The 20,593-nt window shown below is 38.5% G+C and overlaps 1 protein-coding gene and 1 long non-coding RNA gene across 13 annotated transcripts in view; one reads left to right on the top strand and one right to left on the bottom strand.

The window, feature by feature from the left end:
• The window catches only part of DENND4A (DENN domain containing 4A), a 134,653-nt gene extending 132,335 nt beyond the window's left edge, over nt 1–2,318 (bottom strand). For 10 of the 11 annotated variants that reach the window (XM_082444731.1, XM_082444725.1, XM_082444732.1 and 7 more), the window contains exon 1: nt 2,024–2,318. The gene's annotated coding sequence lies outside the window, so the exon portion shown is untranslated. The remainder of the gene's footprint in view (nt 1–2,023) is intronic. The other variant, XM_082444727.1, reaches the window with a different exon arrangement.
• A 140-nt stretch (nt 2,319–2,458) lies between these two features.
• On the top strand, nt 2,459–14,068 carry LOC309654327. 2 transcript variants are annotated; one of them, XR_014260148.1, is made up of 4 exons: nt 2,459–2,538; nt 2,638–2,759; nt 7,908–8,023; nt 10,954–14,068. It is a non-coding gene; the product is annotated as an uncharacterized lncRNA (long non-coding RNA). The 2 variants fall into 2 exon arrangements; XR_014260149.1 differs by lacking the exon at nt 7,908–8,023.
• The last annotated feature ends 6,525 nt before the right edge of the window (nt 14,069–20,593 follow it).

The following is a 20,593-nucleotide window of genomic DNA, read 5'->3' on the forward strand; positions in this document are numbered from 1 at the left end:
ATTGGTGCTTAAATCTAGGTTTTCATAGTAAGTAGACTGCTTAGAAAAATTCTGCAAACAGAAAAGATAATGTAACTAATATCACTCAGTGAGAACACAGTTTTCTTTTACAATTCCTCCATGATTTTTATTATTTTTTGAATGAATTAGAAAATGTCATGTACTCTATTTCTTCCTTCTTATAGCCTCCCAATTATTCCAAATTTTATTCAAGCTGCCACAAATAGGTCAACAGCTCCAGGAGCTTAAGAATCAATAACTATTTAAGCCAGTGGTAATTCATGTGGAAAAGTTCAGAACAAATCAGCATCAGCTTCCTGGCTCTCTTGCACAAACAGAAAATTTATATCGCTTCACCAATTTTCAAAAGTGTAAATTTGTGTACATAAATTTAAAACTCAGGCCAAATTTTACTTACATTTATTCCCAGTACTGGGCTGCTGTCAAGATCAATTAACTTTCCTAACAAGTACATTCTTATAAAACCCACAATGAAGTTAAGTCTATGTTTAATCATTCAGAAAAAGAAAATTATGTAACATATAGTATGTACAATAATGACGATGATGATAATATATACTATTCTGGACTCCTACTGAGAGCTGCAGTTCAAAGGGAAAATGTGAAAATGAGGTAAAAGTTACCAAATATGTTTAATTCTGGCCAAAACAAAACAAAGTTCCCGTAAAAGCGGCCAAATACAATCTTTTGTTTCATTATAAGTTCAAACGGGGTTCAAATAGCTCAGAAATTATGTATACCTAGGTTTTCAAAGGCTGAAATCCCAGTATCTACTCTAAACACAAAACTGTATAACTTGCCCAAGAGTCCTTATTTATTACCCAATCTTAGGTCCCCCGGAGACTACTTTTTACAATAATCTCAAATGTACTACAGTAGATTACTGTAACCTGGGTTACGCTGTTTACAGGTGTCTCCGCCTCCTTCCCCCAAGAGGAGAGAAGAGGTAGACTAGGGCAAGCAGAAAATAGAAAGAGACCATATACACCAAACAACAGCTTGTAATCTTGTAAAATTGCTTCTTTTAAACTTGGACTATTATTTTCATTAACGGATAATATTTTAAAGAATAAGATATTCACGTAGTAATACAATTTCTGCCCTCACGGGTCTCTAGCTAGCTGACATGCGTTTTCTCCTCAGATAAATACATGCCTGTTGACTGATGCTTATCCTGCTGCTGCAAACAAGAAATAACTGTCCTATAAGACAAAACCCTTCTCTAAGGCTCCAGGCGTAACCATACGTTTGAATTAAAAGCACACTGGAACAATAACAAAAATCTTCCAGCACATCTGTCATTTAAAAGTACGATAATGAAAAGCTGTCGCTGCGACCCAGTTTTAGGTCACAAGCTTTTTTTCCCTCCCCCCCCCCCAGAAAGCGGTAAACTTCAAAGGGAACAGTGGCGACCAGTAATTGTTTACCCCCTCCCGCCCCCGCCCCCGCCCCCCCAAAAAAGACTGGGAAAAAAACCCAAACTGGACAAGTTGGACGTTGAGCAGGTTCACGCTGGCCGGAGTAGGCTAGGCAGACCTCCGGGAGGAAAATCGGGCCTCTGGGGGCCCGCCAGGATCCAGCTGCCGCCTGTTTAAAACAGCGAGCAGGTGGGATTCCGGGAGGCCACCTCCGTCTTACGTAACGGGCTTGTCAAAATCCCAGCTCCAGGACCTCCCCTCTCACCGCCCCCGCCCCCACCCCCAGCTCCCAACAAGAGCCCCAGGCCAGCCCGGAATAGAAAATCCGGAATGAAAATACAGGAGTCCCCCCAGCATCCGACGCAGAGGCGCGGGTGCTACTCTCAGCACCGCCGCGCCATCCGGAGCAGACCCAGCTCTCGGAGGACGGCCAGGCTCCGAGAAGTCCCCGGGCGGAGGTCGCGGCCATCCACGCCACATCTCCGAGCCCAGCCGGCCCCGCTCCCGTGCCCGCGGCTGACACCGCTCCGGGCAGTGACAGCTCCACATGCCACCGCTGTCCGCGCTGCCGCCCCCACACTCACCTCACCGCTGGCTCCCTCGCGAGCAGCCGGTCGAGCTTGGAGAGCGGTGCCGCGTCCACTCACCAGTGGCGGCGGGACACGAGAGACTGAATGCCGCGGGGCTCCGAACCCGCTTAGCTCATCCCCAGCCCGGCGCTCCGCCCTGCGCGGCACCCCCGCCCGCCCAGGCCTGCCGTCTCAGTCAGACGGGACTCCCCCTCCCCTCGCGGCCGCCGCTGCCTCCGCCTCCTTCTCTGGTTCCAGCCGCCGCGGCCGCCGCCGCTGCGACCGGCGCCATCTTGACAGTGACGGAGTGGGCGGAGGCGGGGATCGCGGCCTGTGAGCGCCAATAGCGGGCCAGGCCCTTGCCCGAGGGGGCAGGACAGGGACAGGTTGAGGGTCGCAGGGTCCTAGCGCCCGATACTGCTATGGGCGTAGAAGGTGGGCGGAGCTGAGGGGCGTTCTCTCGTGACGCGCGGTAGAGTTGGGGAAGTGCGCCGTGGTTCCCCTTCGCGTTGGGAGATCCGGACCCCTAGGCGAGCGTGGGCGGCAAACACCTTCCCTTCCCCTTTCACCACCCCGAGGGTCAGGGATCCGTCACGGGCCAACTGACCTGTTTCCTCTTTCCTCCCCAGCCGTCCCAGGAGTCCTGACATTGGCTAGCCAGAGCTCGTCGCGTCTGCCTGAGCGGCCGCTCCTCTACCAAGAGCACTCAGATTCCCCAAGAAACCCCCTGAGGGGTTAGCAACCACCTCTGGTAGGTTTCGGTCCCAAGATACTGAAGGTCAGGTAAAATGGGGAATTCAGGCGGGTTCTCTGAAAAGTACGTTGATAAAACACCTATTGTTGACTGAAGGGGTGTAGATTACATTGGATTAATGGGATATGGCCTACTTACACCTGGCTGTGGTTCCACCATCAGTGGCTGTTGGCAAATTGCCCCTGAAAAATGAGGATAATAAAGGCTGATTACTGCTACAGGGTTGCTCTGAAGGTTAAATGCTATAATATATGTGAAGTGCTTAGCATAGTACCTGAAAGTACTCAATGAATGTTCGATATTATTACATGGACAAATGAAGGAAGAAATAGGACCCTAAAATATTTCAAGTCAACTCTCCTAAATTGTGCAGAATAGGCTTTAATCCCTTGTACTAACCGGGTTTACAGCTCTATTTCCTATCTCCACTTCTTTCATTGTATTCAGTCAGTCAGTCAGTCAGTCAACAAACATTCACCGAAACTCAAACAGACACTGAGGGGACATACTGGTGAGGGAAGGAGAAAAGGTCTGCCTTCATGGAGCTGACAGTCTAGTGGGAAAAAGAGGGACAAAAGTACTTCATCACATTTTGAGGGAAACATGCTATAAATGTTATGAACAGAAATCTGGGAGAGCAAATACCAGGATACCTTAAAAAAAACAGAGTGGTCAAGAAAGGCCCATCTGAGGGATGAGAAGGAGCCAGTAGAGAAGTGCCCTGGGGAATTGTTTAAGGCAGAGGAAACGGCTGTGCAAAGGACCTGTGGTAGAAGGGAACTTGGCTGTCGGAACTAAGTGGAGTCCATGGTGTTGGGGAATCCATGGTGTAAGGAGGAACCTGCCCTGAGATTGGAGAGGTGAGTGTGTAAGCAAGTGAGGGCCCATTCCCCCAGGCCCTAAGAAGACATAAAAACAAGATTGGATTTTATTGTAATTGCTGCTGAAAGCTATTGAAGAGTAAGGGATGCCTGTTAGAGCAGGCAATTGGGAACAGTGATGTTTGGGTTATGACATCATATCTATATTTCAGGCAGTATATGAGCCAAAGAACTGGATTTAAGGTAAAACAAAACAAAACAAAAAAACCTGGGGTTGAGCCTTTTCAACACTAAATTGTTCAAATTATATGTTCTGATCTTCAATTTCCTTATTGATAAAAAAAAAGTGTGAGCATCACATAAGACTGTATACAGAAAAATGCTACTTTCACTGAAAATTGTTAAATAATGTAATTTCTTACTAAGTGTTTCGTATGTCATGTATAGTTGCCTAATCAGTGCTATTTGATAAGTACATTTATTGGTTTATTTAATTGATTACAAGTAGTAATCCAAATCGGTGATTCTTACTCATTTTTGCACAGAATGCTACTAAAGAAAAGAATATGAACTGTTATAAATGTGAAGTTTACTGATGCTGTAGTTCCAAATGTGTTAACTGCTTAGCTCTGCACATTCTCATGAAATTTGATATCAAGCCATGAATTTTTAAAAAACATTTTCATTGTGGTAAAATATACAAAACATAATATTTACCATTTTAACTATTTTTAAGTGTACAGTTCAGTGGTGTTAAGTACATTGTTGTGTAACCATCACCACTGCCCATTTCCAGAACTTTTTCATCATCCCAAACTGAAACTCTGTACCCAGTAAATTATAACTCCTATTCTACTTTCTAAGACATGTATCTTTTTTTTTTTTATTGGAGTATACTTGCTTTACAATGGTGTGTTAGTTTCTGCTGTATAACAAAGTGAATCAGCTATACATATACATATATCCCCATATCTAAGACATGTATCTTTGAAAGGTATCTGGTGAGTTCCCCCTGACACCCAAAAAAACCACAAAACGGTAGTGGCCTTGGTGATCAGTAGGATTGTTTGTTCCCATTGAAGGGTTTAATGGACCATACCATATAAGTTTATTATGATGAGTTTATTATGATGATTATTTTTCTTTGGCCTCGCCCCACGACTTGTGGGATCTTAGTTTCCCAACCAGAGATTGAACCCCGGCCCACGGCATTGAAAGCACCGAGTCTTAAACACTGGACCGCCAGCGAATTACCACATATAAGTTTAGAAACCACCACCCAAGAAATAAGAGGAAGAAATAAGTGTAAGTTTTTAGCTCAGATGGCTAACACATCATACTACTAATGAGGAATACTAATATAGGATCAGTTAATTTTTAGCACTGAAAAACTGTTCCGTGACCATAAAATGTGCTCTATAGTCTTGTAAATGTGTGCTCCAAGATGACCCAAACAACCTGCCCCTCTGTGTACAACTACTCTAAATGCGTATCTTTTTGATGCTGTTAATTTTCATTAAAAAATAAGTGATTCCAGCTCTGGGTAAATTTAATTTTAAGAAGTACTCTTCTGTGAAGAATGGATTAGAAAAGGGCAAGAGAGAAGGAAGCCTATTTTTGCCACATTTCAGATAACCCAGCATTCCATAAAGTTATAAAGTTCAAAAGATCAAGATCTTGACCTGAAAATACTGAGTCGACCACTTTTTTTGTATTTTTAAGCACATCCTACATGCAGCATTTTAACTCCACTAAACAAAAAGTTAAATCTCTTTTCCAGGCCAGACCCTTCCTCCCCGCTGCCCATTATCATTCACAGTGTTCTTATCCCCAATGTGAGGATATGGCTGTAGGCCAATCAGTGATTACAAGCGAGAGGTTATAGCATAAAGGCTCAAGAGGGAACTTTTGGGGATGATGGATATCTAGATCACAATCCAGATTGTAGTGATGGTTTCACAGATGTGAACATACATCAAACTTACCAGGTTGCACACTTTAAACGTGTAGTCCACTGTATGTCAATTATTTCGCAATAAAGCTGTAAAAAAAAATTAGAAGTCCAACTGGGAACCTCCCATTCTTTCCCCATTGGACACAGATTTAGCCTTTTATTGGTTTTAATTGTTGTGAGATCTATCGGGTCAGTTCCTCTTTGAGGAGTAGCTTGGTGTATCAAACATTTGACTAGCAACAAAAGGCACTCTTAACTGGCAAACAAATTCACATACTTTCATCTACATTACAGAATACCAATTAAAATACTATAGACATATAATTGCAAGCACAGTTTACAGAATGGAATTCTAAAAAGTTTCAAAGGTTGAGAAGTTTTGAAGTGTTTTTTTTCTTAATCAAAGATAACACTTTCTGAAAGAACGTACTAAAAAGCAGTAGAAAAACAATACGCAGTATTTGACTGCATGCTCAGGAAATGCTTCTAAGTACCTCATCGCCCTTAACAGTCATATAAGGAGTCCTTTCAGCATATGTCACTATAGTCACAGTTAAACAAACTTGAACCCTAAATGTGATTTGGTCAAGGGAGTCTAACAATGCAGTCATGGCCAGATGGAAAAGTGTGGCTTAGAAATTTGGGCCCCATGCCATTTCTGAAATTATGTCATCTTTTACACCTGGAACTCTATCTGGCTATTTCTTAGAAATTATTTTTAAATGCTGTGGTTTGAACAATGCATGAAGGAAAACTATGAAACCAGTAACAGTTTAAAGCACTGGGAGCTCAAGCTGTTGTACCACCTAATCCTCTCCACCTGTTAAATCTATTCACCTTAATTGCTAGACCAGAAGTTTTTTATGTCTTTAAAGTTACCCATGTCTTGGGAAGAGTATTCTATAAAGCTGTTCTTGATATCTATCCCTTGTGGCTTCCTTATGGGTAAGAAAGCCTTCCACTAGGAATTTATGGTCTTTTAGAAAATCTTTGGATGTGTCCCAAAGCAGAACACACAGTACCAAATTCTATTCATTGTGAGAAAGTGTTAGAATGACATTCCAATATATTTAATCCACAAACTAAAATTTATTGGCAATGTTGTCAGATTATCATCTTATTTCTTATAAACACAAACCTGATGACATACTTTTCGAAGACAAATTATCTGAACAACTTGCAAGAATAATAGTGAGAAATGTCATGTTGCAAATAACAAATTCGAAACCTGATACTTGAGAGGAGTGTCCAGGGACAGGAGGACTGCAGCAGTCTGAGCCACTGTTCTCTCTACCCTCTTGGTGGCTGAGGAGTCATATCTTTGAATCAGCACTTTTTCACAAATTGGAAAATTATCACCTCTCACCATCTTCCTCAAGTTAACGCTTTTACCTATCTCAACAATTCCTTCTAAATTCAACTTTTAGTTTTTAAATGATCTGCAAAAGAAAGTTATTTTTCTATAGAGTATCTTAGCTATCATTGTCCACAGTCAAGTATTTTCAGAACTTTTAACAAATTCACTTCAGTCAGCACTTATACACAAAGCACTATGCTGGGCACAGAAGGAAACGAAGGTAGATAAGCGCATATTAGAGGCACAAAGTATGTTCCCAGGCCATGTAACTTTAATAAAAATCAAACTATGAGAAGTTCTGCACTAGATGTTTAAACTCATTGCTGTTGGAGCTTAGGGAAGTTGAGATTGATTCTGAGTATGGGGATTGAAGGTGATGAATAGATGACATTTGAACCAATCCAGAGAGAACTTATACTTTCTATGCCTTAGACTTTGATGCCTATGTGAGGGCATCATCGTTTGGGATGTGGGGGTGGGAGTGATACAAAATAGGAAAAGCTTTTTTTTTTGCTCTGAATCTTTATAACATGTATTAGAATTGTTCTCAACAAATGAAAGAAATGTTCAAAAATTGTTCCAGCACTTTGACTCTCTTTGGGAGTGGCCAGAGGTTCAAATAATTTGGAAGGATGGATGGATATCTGTGCTGACTTACAGGAAATATGAGTCAGCTCTTCTCATGTACTCAGCGCTGTTGTTACAGCTAGGGTATTTAGGAAACACAAAGCTGAACAAATCAGACACCATAAGTCTTTTCTTTTTATTGATTGGCCCAGGCATGTATCCTGCAAGGGTAGACAACAGGGATGCCCTTTTTTTTTTTTTTTTTAACATCTTTATTGGAGTATAATTGCTTTACAATGGTGTGTTAGTTTCTGCTTTATAACAAAGTGAATCAGCTATACATATACACATATCCCCATGCCCTTCTTATTGTCAAGGCTTAAGGAACCCTGCCAGCAAGGGGAGACACCTGCAACTGTACTTCTGTTTTCTTTATAATCCCTCAGACTAGGAGACAAACACATCTTTAGTCTGTACGTCTCTTCTACGCTTCAGGATTGTATATTCAGTTGCCTCCAGACATCTCACTCCCAAGTGCGCCTGAAACTCAACATTTTCAAAGGTAAACTCACTATTTGACCCCAAACCTGTTTCTCCTATATTCTCTAATTTCTTGAATAGTATTCACTATGCAGTAGTCACAAAAGTCAAAACCTGTGAGTAATCAACTCATCTTTTTTCTGCTTATTCCTTAACAATCATCAAAACCAGTTGATACCACCTCCTTAACATCAAGCATATCCTTCCTCACCTCTCTATCTCCATTCCTACTGACCCAGTTCAAACCCACATCTATTTTTTTTTTTTCACTTGAAATTTTGCAGCAGTCAACTAATTGGATTCCCAATCTCCTGTCTTTTCTTCTTTATCCATCCCTCCCTTTGTTGCCAGGCTGATCTTTCTAAAGAAGAAATATCATTTGTTCCAGAGGTAGTTTGAGGTTGCTAGCTTCCTCTTTTCCTTTCTTTCTATTCTTGGTGGAAAAGTTCATCAGTGTCCAGTCTTGATGTTACCTAAGAGAAGCAGGGCATTAGGGCCTATTCCTGGTTCTCCCTGTCCCCTCTCCAGTATGTTGAAGACAGCCTCTCATAGGGAACACTTTCAGACTCATGACAGGAGGCTCTTAATGGAGAGAAAACATTTAAGCCTCTGCTGTCCATAAGCACACATGTGCATACAGACAAAGAGATGGATTGGTTAGTTATATCAAGATAGTTGTATTAAGGGCAAAGTTAATCCAGAGGGGAAAAACTCTCGCAACTAGTTTATTCAGGATTTGGAGAATAATAGACTTTTAGTAATAAAGATTTAAATTAGAAACAAAGATCTCCAGAACCACTCCTAAGATCTCCAGAACCACTCCTAGGCCCTTTAATGTCAATATCACTTAACTATCTCCTAGAAACAGATATCCTTCCTCTACATTCTTGGCTAATAAGCCTGCAAGTTTTCATATTTGATTGTAACTATCTTAACCACATTTGAAATTTAATAAACATCAGCTTATTGATTTAATAGAATTTAGATGTTGTAATAGTAACTTGCAGAGTTTTAAATTATGCTGAAAGGGAAGCAGAAAGAAGTTGAGATGAGGCTCTCTTTTATTTGAATGTATTAGAACTGAAGTGGAAGAAAGGCTTTTGGAGAAGGCACAATAGTACTGGCAAACTCCTGCCAGCATGTGCAATGCTGTCTGGAAGGTAGTGAATCGTAGTGGAGAAAGCAGAGCCATAGAATCCTCGATGTCAGGCTGAGGAGAGTATGTAACAGTACCGCTGATCTTTAACCAATTCTGTGCTAAAAGGGAATGGGGAATTAGTGGAGTTATAAAAAAAGTGAAGACACATATTCTTCCATTTCAGATTTTCCTGGTGATCACACAGCACGAGGCTCTGTTTGCCCCAAGTATTGTAATACTAGAGGTAATAAAGATGGTTGTCAGTTGCAAAGGAGAATCTCAAGGGTGGAGTTCAGGCAACACTGTAGGGCAGCTGGATAAGGGTAGGACTAAATGGATTGGATTATAGAGCGATTGAGGCGGGGCAGGCAATTAGAAGTGGATTTAAAATATATCATCTGACCCAGGTCATGATGGCTTTATGAGAATGATGTTTTCATAAATTGACTTCATGTTTCTATAACCCAGAACATAGGATTTTTGAGCAGGAACCTTAGAGATCATCTAGTGACCATTTCATTTTCCAAAAAGTGAACATTTGCCTACTTGTGATTTGTCCAAGGTCATATACATCCAATAGTGGGAGGAGAGCGAGGACTAGAATCCATATCCCCAGATTCCAAGTACTTTGCTTCCTGTATTACGTAAACATTAAATCAGTTCTAAGAACTCAGTATTCCAAACTCCCCATGAAGTAAGCTGTATACATAGGAAAATTATTGGAGATAAAGAAACTGAGGCTCAGAAAGGTGGAGTAAATTTACCAAATCCCACGGCTGGACTAGACCAGAGCCCAGGCCTCACAGTCCCTGGGCCAATAGGCTTCTACTAAACCATATTGCTTCAGAGTTTAAAAAAAGTGAAATCTTAAATGCCATGTGCCTAGGCATAGAATTCACTCTTTCAACCTACAGGTATTTTACTTTGTGCTGTTACCTGCTAGGCACTCTGCGAGGTGTCATAAAAAAGATTACAAGACTAAAAGATTTATTTTGCAAGACTAAAAATTGAACGTTACCTAATTATCAGGGAAATGCACATGCTTTTTGGTGGTTGATAAGCTAGCAGGAAGTAAGTCTTACTATACTACAGCATTAGAAATGTTTTCACTTTCACCAAAGGATTGGTTTCAAAGTCTCTACCGTATTACTCTCTACTGTATTTTTGTATTAAAAAAACCTGACAATACCAAGGGTTATCGAGGCTGTAGGAAAAGTGCAACTCTCATGCTCTGCTGGTGGGAATGTCAAATGACCTAACCCCTTTGGAAAGCAGTTTGACAATATTTAGTAAAATTTAAAATGCATATACCCTGCAATCCAGCTTCCATTTCTGGGTATAAACTCTAAAGCAGTTTTTTTTCAAACTGTGATTCATGATCCATTAGTGGATTGTGAAATCAATTTAAGGGTTACAATGAGCATTTTTTTTACAGATGAAATAGAACAGAAATATCAGGGTAAGGATTGTTTTGTGAATTTTTGTGCACCACCTAGATTCTCCCTCTCCAGGACTGAAACATTAATTTCAGCTGCTAGGAGTGTTGGCAGCCAACAGCTTGTAGCTGAGTCCCTCTCCAGGACTGTCTCCAGGAAGAGAGCTATTTGCCCAAGGTCACACCTTCTTCCTGGGTGCAGCTGTATTCACTAACTGATCTATGCAGGTGTATAAAGGCCTGATCCCCTTGCCCTAATTCAAAATTACTCTGAATAATCACTGCAGGCAATGCGGGATCAGCTGAGGCCTTTGTTGTCACTTCATTAGAGCCCAAAACTACCTCTTCCCACATTCCTGCTTTCTTTACTCCCCAACAGGTGCTGATACCGGGACACTCCCTCATAAACGTCTTGTACACAAATTTCTGCCTCAGATCTACTTCCCAAGCAACTCAGCCTGTGATGATATATGCATATATGCATGTACAGGATCTTAATGTAAAATTATTTCTCACCATGCGTATTGGCCATAAAAGCTTAAAAACTCCTGCATCTAGGGAAATTCTTGTACGTATGCACCAGGAGACACTATGAGTATGTTCGTTGGGGTATTATTCAAATTAATGATGACAAAAACTAAATGTCCATAGTCATGCAATGGAATATTGTACAATAATTAAAATTAGTGAAATCTCAGATGTGGAAAACAAACTTATGGTTACCAGGGAGGAAGGGAGGAAGGGATAAATTGGGAGATTGGGATTGACATATACACACTACTATATATAAAATAGATAACTAATAAAGACCCACTGTATAGCACAGGAAGCTCTGCTCAATACTCTGTAATGACGTATATGGAAAAAGAGTCTAAAAAAAGAGTATAACTGATTCACTTTGCTGTACGGCAGAAACTAACACAATGTTGTAAATCAACTATACTCCAATAAAAATTTTTGAAAAATAGTCAATCTAAGAAAAAAAATTAGTGAAATCTACTGACATCTATCAACAAGGACAAATCTCTAAAATAAAGGGATACTTACCAACTTTAGGATAGTGCCTACCTCTGGAGAAGGAGCTTGGGAAATGAGATGAAATTGGGACTTCAGCTGGGGCATTGTATTGTTTTTTAAAGAAGCGTCTAAACAAATATGGCAAAATGATAGCATTTCTTAAATTTATGTGAGTACTTGGGTTTTTTTCACTTTCTGAATGTTTAAAATATTTTAAAATTGAATTTTGTTCAATGAATTAATACTGCAGAAAATCTACATTTATAAAAAAGCATTTTAACTTTTATTATCAGGAAGTAACGAAAGGACAGCTAACAAGGTCACTTCCTCTTACACAAGAAATTTGGTCAAAATTTAATGGCTCATGGAGTCCAGATATTCCAGTTATAACTGTTTGGCTGGTTTATTGTACATCATTTATGTTTTTCCCCTATTTTCATTACTACTAAGTTCCATGTAATAAAACAATACTGGAATCTTTTAGCAGTTCATCAATATGTGTGTTGTACTCTGTGAAGCCAAAAGAGGGTATTAAAAAAAAAAAAAAGCAGGGATATGTAGTTGACTATATAAATAAGATCATTCTGGCTTCACAGTAGCTTCACATTAGTGGTGATAGGTTTAAAGGAGAGAGGATGAGAAAGGACAATAGAAATATTATTACCATTACATTCCTGTGTCTTCACAACATCGCCTTTTGTATCATATAGGGCACCTAGAGTGCAAATGAAACTGTCCAAGTTGCATTAGAAGGAGGAGTTCAGTAAAGGTTAGTGTTACTATCCAAAAGCATGTATAACAGATCTAAGGAAGAAACTAAAAAAAGTAAGCCGAATAAAAGTGTGGTCAGTAGTGAAACTATAAATTAGGGTAAGAAGGGGTTGTGGCTTTGGGAGAGTCTCTGCTGGATTGTCTACTTGACCCTTCATTTTACTTACTTAGGTTTGTTTTTCTTTTTCTATAGAACATGTGCAAAATTCAACACTTTGCCTATGGAGATTTAATATGATTTACAAAATCTAATGCAGAAGCTTTATGAATACTTCAACTAATGCATATATTTAAGGAAAAGCAAAATTTTAGAATATTAGTAAGTCCTACATATAAAAGCAATCAGTTTAAAGCAATCTTCATACTTTAATATGAGACCACAGTGAGTCTATTGATAAGACACTACAGTAATGCAAAATTACTCTAAATGATGATACGTAGGGGTTTCCAAAGCAACAAGGCAGTTGAAACAAGCACATCTGGGGGTTAGAGTCTATTAGAAATAGTTGCTGATGAAAGTTTGGGGAAGAATTACTAATGCCCACCTCAGTCCTCAGAACTGAGAATTCCAAAGAATTAGAGTAACTGGACCTGAAGCCAATTTGGATACATAAGAATATCACCTAGACTGGACACATCTATGCTGCTAACTAAAATGGGTCAGAAAATATCTTCCAAAATAATTTGTTCTTGTCACTATTACTGCTTTGAATTGTGAGAAGAAGATTTATAGCTTGAGTAAGTGCACTGTTTATGAAACAAGGTTTGTTCCAGATGTTAAACAGTGTAGAGTGAGATCTGTCTACTAGATCTGGAACTAGAATAGGAGAGAAACTTGCAATGTATGTTTTCTTTGTGAAAAAACTGTGCCTTTGGACCATGGTTATTAGCTTATAGCTCCAGGGAAGCTTCATATTCAGGGCCTTAGAAACCTCACTCAATGTTTTTCTTTTTGACCTAGTTAAATTTCTTGGAATAGGAAGTTATGATGCTAATTTTTTCAGAACTGTGGAGATGCCCCCGAGAAACTTTTGTAAGGTCCTTCAAAAACTGTAACTTTAGTATAATCTATAAAAATTTTGAAACACTATATTGATACCTGAAACTAATATAGTACTGTAAATCAACTATATCTCAATAAAAAACTTTTTTTAATTAAAAAAATTTGTCAATTTCGAGGGAACAGGGAAAGGAATTCTTGTGTAGGATGAAGACTAGAGTAGAAGACCTGGAAGGACTGTCTATTTGTTTGGTCTTATTCACAACTGAGAAGCTATTAAAATATTAGCAAATCCTAGTCCAGATTTGGGGACAGAGCGGGAAACCCCTGACCTTTTATTTTCAGTTAACCATCTCCCTTCCACTCCAAGTACTACCCAAACTACATCTTAGTCATTCTCTCCTTCTTAGTATGTTATGACCAAGGCTATAATTATTTGAAGGACTTCTCAGATCTTTCATCATTCATGTCGTGAATATGTGTTGTCCCAGTTCTTCATTACATGGCTTATAACAACCTATGTATTTGGGCAGAATAATTGTTAATTATCATCATTATTAAAAACATTCAGACGTCTCTACATATCTACACAGGTAGGGATTTACAAAAGAAATTCCACAGACATATTTTCTTTCTTCCATCAACCAAAAATAACCTCAACACAAGACAATTATTTTATTTATTTATTTATTTTTATTTTTAATTTTTTTCAGCCGAGCGGCGCGGCATGTGGGATCTTAGTTCCCCGACCAGAGATGCAACCCACGCCCCCTGCAGTGGAAGCGCAGAGTCTTAACTACTGGACTGCCCAGGAAGTCCCAGACAGTTATTTTATATGACAAATTTTTGGTCTTCCACTTTTATCGCTAAACCCCATCGCAAACCCTGAAACCTCAAAAGGAATCACATAAGACTACATACCTTATGGGTACTCAATAAATGATGATCAACTGTTGTTATTGCATTGGTCTTTGTAATTCTCATAAAGATGACAGTCATTTATTTAGACCGTCATTTGTCCTTAATCCAGTTTTGTGCTAAACTTTAGAGTCTCTGCAGAAGCCGCCTTAATCTTTAGTGAAAACGGCTCATTCAGGGTAGAAGCTCAGAGAATTTAGAATTTTTTGCTTTAAAAATCGGTTAACGGGGACTTCCCTGGTGGTCCAGTGGTTAAGACTCTGCGCTTCCATGGCAGGGGGCACAGGTTCGATCCCTGGTCGGGGAGCTAAGATTCCCACATGCTGCACAGTGCGGCGGTGGGGGGATGCGGGGGTGAAATCAGTTACCTACTTTAAGACCTTCACATGAAAAGTTACATGGAGTACTCTTTCCCGTGATCTCTTTTTTTTTTTTTTTTCCTGTCCTCTTTGGTTTACAACAGACACAGCTATGTTACAACCACACGGGCAAAGTTTTGCAACAGAATGGCCTTGAAATAGAATACTGCCCAGTTGAAAACTTAGGCAATCGTAATGGAATAAACGAAACGAAACGGTGACTGCTAGGCTTCATGTGTTTCTTCTTATAAGGAAAGCTATCACCTTTCTGGGAGAATGTTATTCTTTAACTGACCTTGTGCCTTGTCTGTATCAAAGAGTTCTCAGTTGCTGTAACATACGGTCATAGTGCTGCAACCAAGAAATAACCCTATTATCTACAAGTGCTGCTTTAGTCAGTAAAATACAGCTTCTGAAAATAAGTAAGTGCTACTACTTGATCACTACCATAGTGTTTCTCATTTCTCTTTAAAATGGTAAAAATTACTGAGGGCACATAAACCATTTAAAAAATTTACTGTAAATGTCTACATACTTGAGCTGCATCAGCAAGTGAATTAAACAGCTGCAGTAGTACTCTGAAACCAAAGCTTGTTTCTCGAAAATGTGTTAATCTCTTTTTGGGTTTTTTTTGTTTTGTTTTGTTTTGTTTTTGGGGTTTTTTTGCAAGAGACCTCATTACTCTGGCCACAGATGACTTGCTTGAGTTTCAGAGTTTTCTTTTTTTCAATTTTGATTCTGATATGAAATTGAAATGATAAATAAGCAACATGTGGGCCACTCTGATAGACTGAAAATTCTCCTTAGGCTGCACGTGGCTCATGATAACCGTATAATATGCTGTCATGCTGTCATTAGAACTGCTGATCTGACTCTCTCAAAACGTTTTGTAAACATGGGGTATCCAGTCAAAGCCAGCCCAATGAGAGTAATTCTTCCACATTTTTCTCCACTTCTAACATACGAGATCATTTTTCATGTGGAAACTTGAAGAAAGTTAAAAAAAACTTTTTTTCAGTAGCTGTGGGTAAATTGCCAGGGTTCTTATAAATGTCAAAAGCCAGTGGCAAACAGTTCAGTAATATGGTTTTCCTAACCACACAAAAGTATGTTAAGCCAGTTAATGGTCTCATGATCTACCTAACTGCTTTAATTGTATGACTGAGAGCACTATTTTATGATAATTAGGTGATAGCAAAGTCTCAGAAAAAGCATGATTCCAGGGCAATATAAGATGCCAGTTTCCTTTGGTCCTTTTATTTATTTATTTTCCTGTAGAAGTTTCTTGGGTTAATAACTGGTTGGAATAACTTACTTTAGTTGACCTTGGGGTTGGTTGAATTGCTCTAGGAATTAAGATTTTTATTAAGTAGTTTAATAGAAACTCATACACTATATAAGCTGTTATCAACACACTTAAATCCTTCCTTATGTAGCACTCGAACCTGTGAGATGTTGCATGAAATTGTCTTCTCTTAATCTGTTTCGTAATTAATTAGTGAAAAGTCATTGTTCACCTGTGTAACAGAACGAAAACGATGGCTTAATTTTGACCTGAAAAATGAAGAATTTCTTAGATTTGTGGCAGTGCCTACATGGCACAACAAAAAGTGGGGATTTGGTCTGCACTCAGTTCCAGTTATTTTGAGAAATGGGGAAAACTAGTTGGGACTGTGTGGTATAAATTATCTAGTTTGGGTTAGACTCTTTGGGTTTGACTCCTTACATTAAAATATATATATATATCATTGCTCAAAGAATGTGGCAACATGTTCCATGTTGCTGATGATTCCTGTCAGAAAAAGAAAGCAAGGGAAGCAGCTATTATAGTCTTCAGCAAGAGTAAGCAAGCGTATTTCTCTTACATGCATTACAAAGCAAATGTAGTCATTTAATTTGCAGGGAAGAATAAACCATCACACACTATGATTTCCATATTGCTTCTCATGGATTGAGGGAAGATTTTATTTGTAACTTTATCTTCATTTCAAAGTCCATTGATATAAAGGAGCTGGAATTCAACTCTTTTACAAGTTAACTATGATTCTTTAAAAGTTTCTTGGCCTGGCCTTAGATTTATGGTTCAGATTATTCTTGGGCTGCTGGCTTGATTCAGAAAACCAAGCACCCTGTACAACTCTGAATTAGAAATCTCAAAAAAAATTCCTACTTTCCTAATTATATACTGTATTTTATAAGAAGATTACTTGTTCTAAAATTAGCCCTCTGATGATGGCAAAACGGCTGGATGCAAAGTGAAAAATTCAAGGACTCATCTTGCAGTTTCAGACATACAATTTCAACCACCGGTTTGATTCTTAACCTCCATATGTTTTGCAGTTGTATAAAATAGACAAAACTATGGTACATTAAAGTATATTTATTTAAGTCTGGTGTGTATTGGTGTTTATTTCCTGCTATATGTTAGCAATCTAAAAATAGAAATACTGTTCATTTTTTAATAAGGTTTTGTACATAATCTTACAAGGGTTTTCGGAATGAGAACTGAACTTGCTTTTTCATGAGCAAAGTTTGCCCTTGGCCAACAGAGGCTGTCAGAGACCCTGTTAAAGTTTTACTCAATCTGACAATCTTTGTCTTAAAAAAAAAAAAAAAAAAAAAGTTATTTAACATACAGTAAAAATAAGTTTTGGCAAATGCATAGTGTTAAAACTACCACTACAATCAAGATATGGAATGTAGCCCCCCAAAATTACCTTGTGCCACCCTGTTGTGGTCAGAGCCTCACCCCACCCTTAACTCTAGGCAACCACTAATCTGTTCTCTGTTCCTATAGTTTTGCCTTTTCAAGAATGTCATATAAATGGAATCATACAATATGTACTCTTTTGAGTCTGACTTTCACTAAGCAAAATGCTTTTGAGATTCATCCATGTTGTTGTGTGTGTCAAGAGTTTATTCCTTTTTTATTGCTGAAGAGTGTTCCATTTTATGGATGTACTTCAGTTTATCCATTCCCCAGTTGATGGATATCTGGGCTGTTTCTTATTTTTGGTTATTACATGTGAAGCTACTGTAAACATCTGTGTTTAGGTTTTTGAATGAACATAAGCTTTAATTTCACTCTTATAAATACCAGGGAGTGATATTGCTGCCTTTGTGGTAATTCTATATTTAGCTTTATAAAAAACTGCCAAATTGTTTTCTAGAGTGGCTGTACCATTGTGCATTGGCCCACAACAATGTCTGAGAATGCATGAAAGAATTCAGTTGCTCCCTGTTCTCACCAGCTCTTGTTATTATCAGATTGTTTCATTTTAATTATTCTAACAGGTGTTTGGAAGTATCTCATTATGGTTTTAATTTATATTTCCCTAGTGACAAATGATTTTGAACAGCTTTTCATTGCTTATTTGCCATCCATGCCTTTCTTTGGTGAAGTAAATATTTTTATTGGGCTTGTTTATTTTTTCTTATTATTGAATGTTGAGAGTTCTTTATATATTCTAGACACACATCATTTGTCAGATATGTGATTTGCAAATATTTTCTTCCTGTATATGACTCATCTTTTCATTCTCTCAATTGTGTCTTTTTTTTTTTTTTTTTTTACTTTATTTATTTATTTAATTTATTTATTTATGACTGTGTGGGTCTCTTAGTTTTCGTGTGAGGGCTTTCTCTAGTTGCGGCAAGTGGGGGCCACTCTTCATCGTGGTGCGGGGGCCGCTCTTCATCGCGGTGCGTGGGCCTTTCACTATCGCAGCCCCTCCCGTTGCGGGGCACAGGCTCCAGACGCGCAGGCTCAGTAGTTGTGGCTCACGGGCCCAGTTGCTCCGTGGCATGTGGGATCTTCCCAGACCAGGGCTCGAACCCGTGTCCCCTGCATTGGCAAGCAGATTCTCAACCACTGCGCCACCAGGGAAGCCCTCAATTGTGTCTTTTCATTCTCTTAACAAAAAATTTTCATTTTGATGAAGTCCAAATGATCAATTTTTCTTCTATAGATCATGTTTTTGATGTTGTATCTAATTGTTCTTTGCCTAACCCAAGGTCACAAATATTTTTTCCTATTATTTTCTTCTAGAAGTTTTATTTAGGTCTGTGATCCATTTTGAGTTCATTTTTTGTATCAATCTTTATCTTTTAATTGGAGCATTTAATCCTTTTATATTTAATGTAATTACTAATATATTTGAATTTGTACCTTGTTTTGTGCTTTCCACTTGTTCTTCTGGTTCTATTTTTATTTGATTTTTCACCTTTTTGAATTTTTTTTCTCATTTCAAATTTTCCCCCTCTGCTAGTTTGGATTTTATGTTCAGTTTGTTTTGTTTTGTTTGTTTGTTTGTTTTTCATGACTAGTCAACAGTGCTATTTAAAGTGTGAACATCAGTATCAAGCTGGGGGCTTGTTAGAAATGTAAATTCTTGGGCCCACCTCAACCTGAATCAGACTTGTGTTTTAACAAGCCCTTCAGATTATTCTGATGCATGCTAAAATTTCAGATGCACTGAAATTAAAACATACATACTTATCAAGGTTTACCCTTCTCCCAGGCAGCAAGCACTTTTACATACTTTAATTCCATATACTCCCCTCCAAGTTTTATGTTACTGTTGTATTTTAAATCTTTTTTTAACCCCAGAAAACATTATTCTTGTTCTATACAGTCAAGATTTGTTTAGCCTTACCCATTTTTACCACTTTCTTTGCTGTTCATTCATTCTTATTTTTTAAACGTTTCACCTGAGATCACTCTCTCTCTTAATTAAGAACATTCTTTAGAATTTCCTTTTATGAACATCATGGAAGCAAACTCACTTAGCTTGTCTAAAAATGTCTTTTTTTTTTCATCTTCTTTTTTGAAAGATATTCTTTTGAGGGGCAGATTTCTAAGCTGGCAGTTATTTTTTTTCTCCTGAAGGGATTTAGAAGTCTGCTTCTAAGATGGTCTCTTTGTCTTTGGTATTCTGCTGTTTCACTATGTTGTGTTAAAGTGAAAATTATTTTTTGTTTTGTTTTTAATTCTGCTTGGAATTTAGTTGACTTCTTAAATCTGTGGTTTGAAACAGATTGGTCCTAGAAAATTCTTAGCTATTGTCTCTTCAAATATTGCCTCTGCTCCATTTTCTCTTTCCTTTCTGTCCAGAACTCCACAATTAAATGGATGTATGTCAGAATGTCTTATTTATCCTCCATATCTATTAACTACTCTCTCAAGTTTCCTTTCTTCTGTTTCTCTTTGGTGTATGCTGGACAATTTCTATCATCATAGTCATATCCTTCGGTTTATTAATTTTCTCTTCACTTGTGTCTAATTTGCTGTTAAACCTGTCCATTGTTATTGATTTCGGTTACTGTGTTTTTCATTTCTAGAAATTCTATTTTTGAAAAATCTACTAGACTATATTCTATAGTTTCTTATTTTGAATAGGTGTTTTCCACTTCTTTATTTCTTCAAAAAATAAAACATAGTTATTTTACCTTCTGTGTTTCATAATTCAAATATCTGAATTCTTTGTGAGAGTTTTCTGTTGTTTCTCTTGGATATTGTTTCTGCTGGTCCTCACTCAATAGTAACTTAAGTCTTGGGGTGCTTAGTGTTTGTTACTGTAAGCTGCTCATTTTCCTTAGAAAATCATTTATGTATTATTGAAGTACTTTCCTCCAGAGAAGATTTACATTTGTTTTTTTCATACACCGGGGCCTACTCAGCTTATAGTGATGGGTTTTCTTGGACCTATTTTGGCTATATCACAAGGTTACAATCTTTCAGGGACAGAATTTTTTGGTCTTTGGTTTTGCTTAGTACCACAGGAATTTTCCTTGCAGTCATCAGGATGATTGGGTATGTAGGTTTTTTTCATCCCTACCTAAAGGGTCCAAGCTTTATTGGGAGAGAGGTCTTCTATAGGATTCTCCAAGGCCTAGGCTTTACCTTCTGTCCCACCCCCCACTCCACACCCCACTAAAGCCAAAGCTGAAGTTCA

Source organism: Balaenoptera physalus (genome assembly GCF_965194825.1).
Source record: "Balaenoptera physalus genome assembly, chromosome: 2".
In the NCBI taxonomy this organism is placed as follows: domain Eukaryota; kingdom Metazoa; phylum Chordata; class Mammalia; order Artiodactyla; family Balaenopteridae; genus Balaenoptera; species Balaenoptera physalus.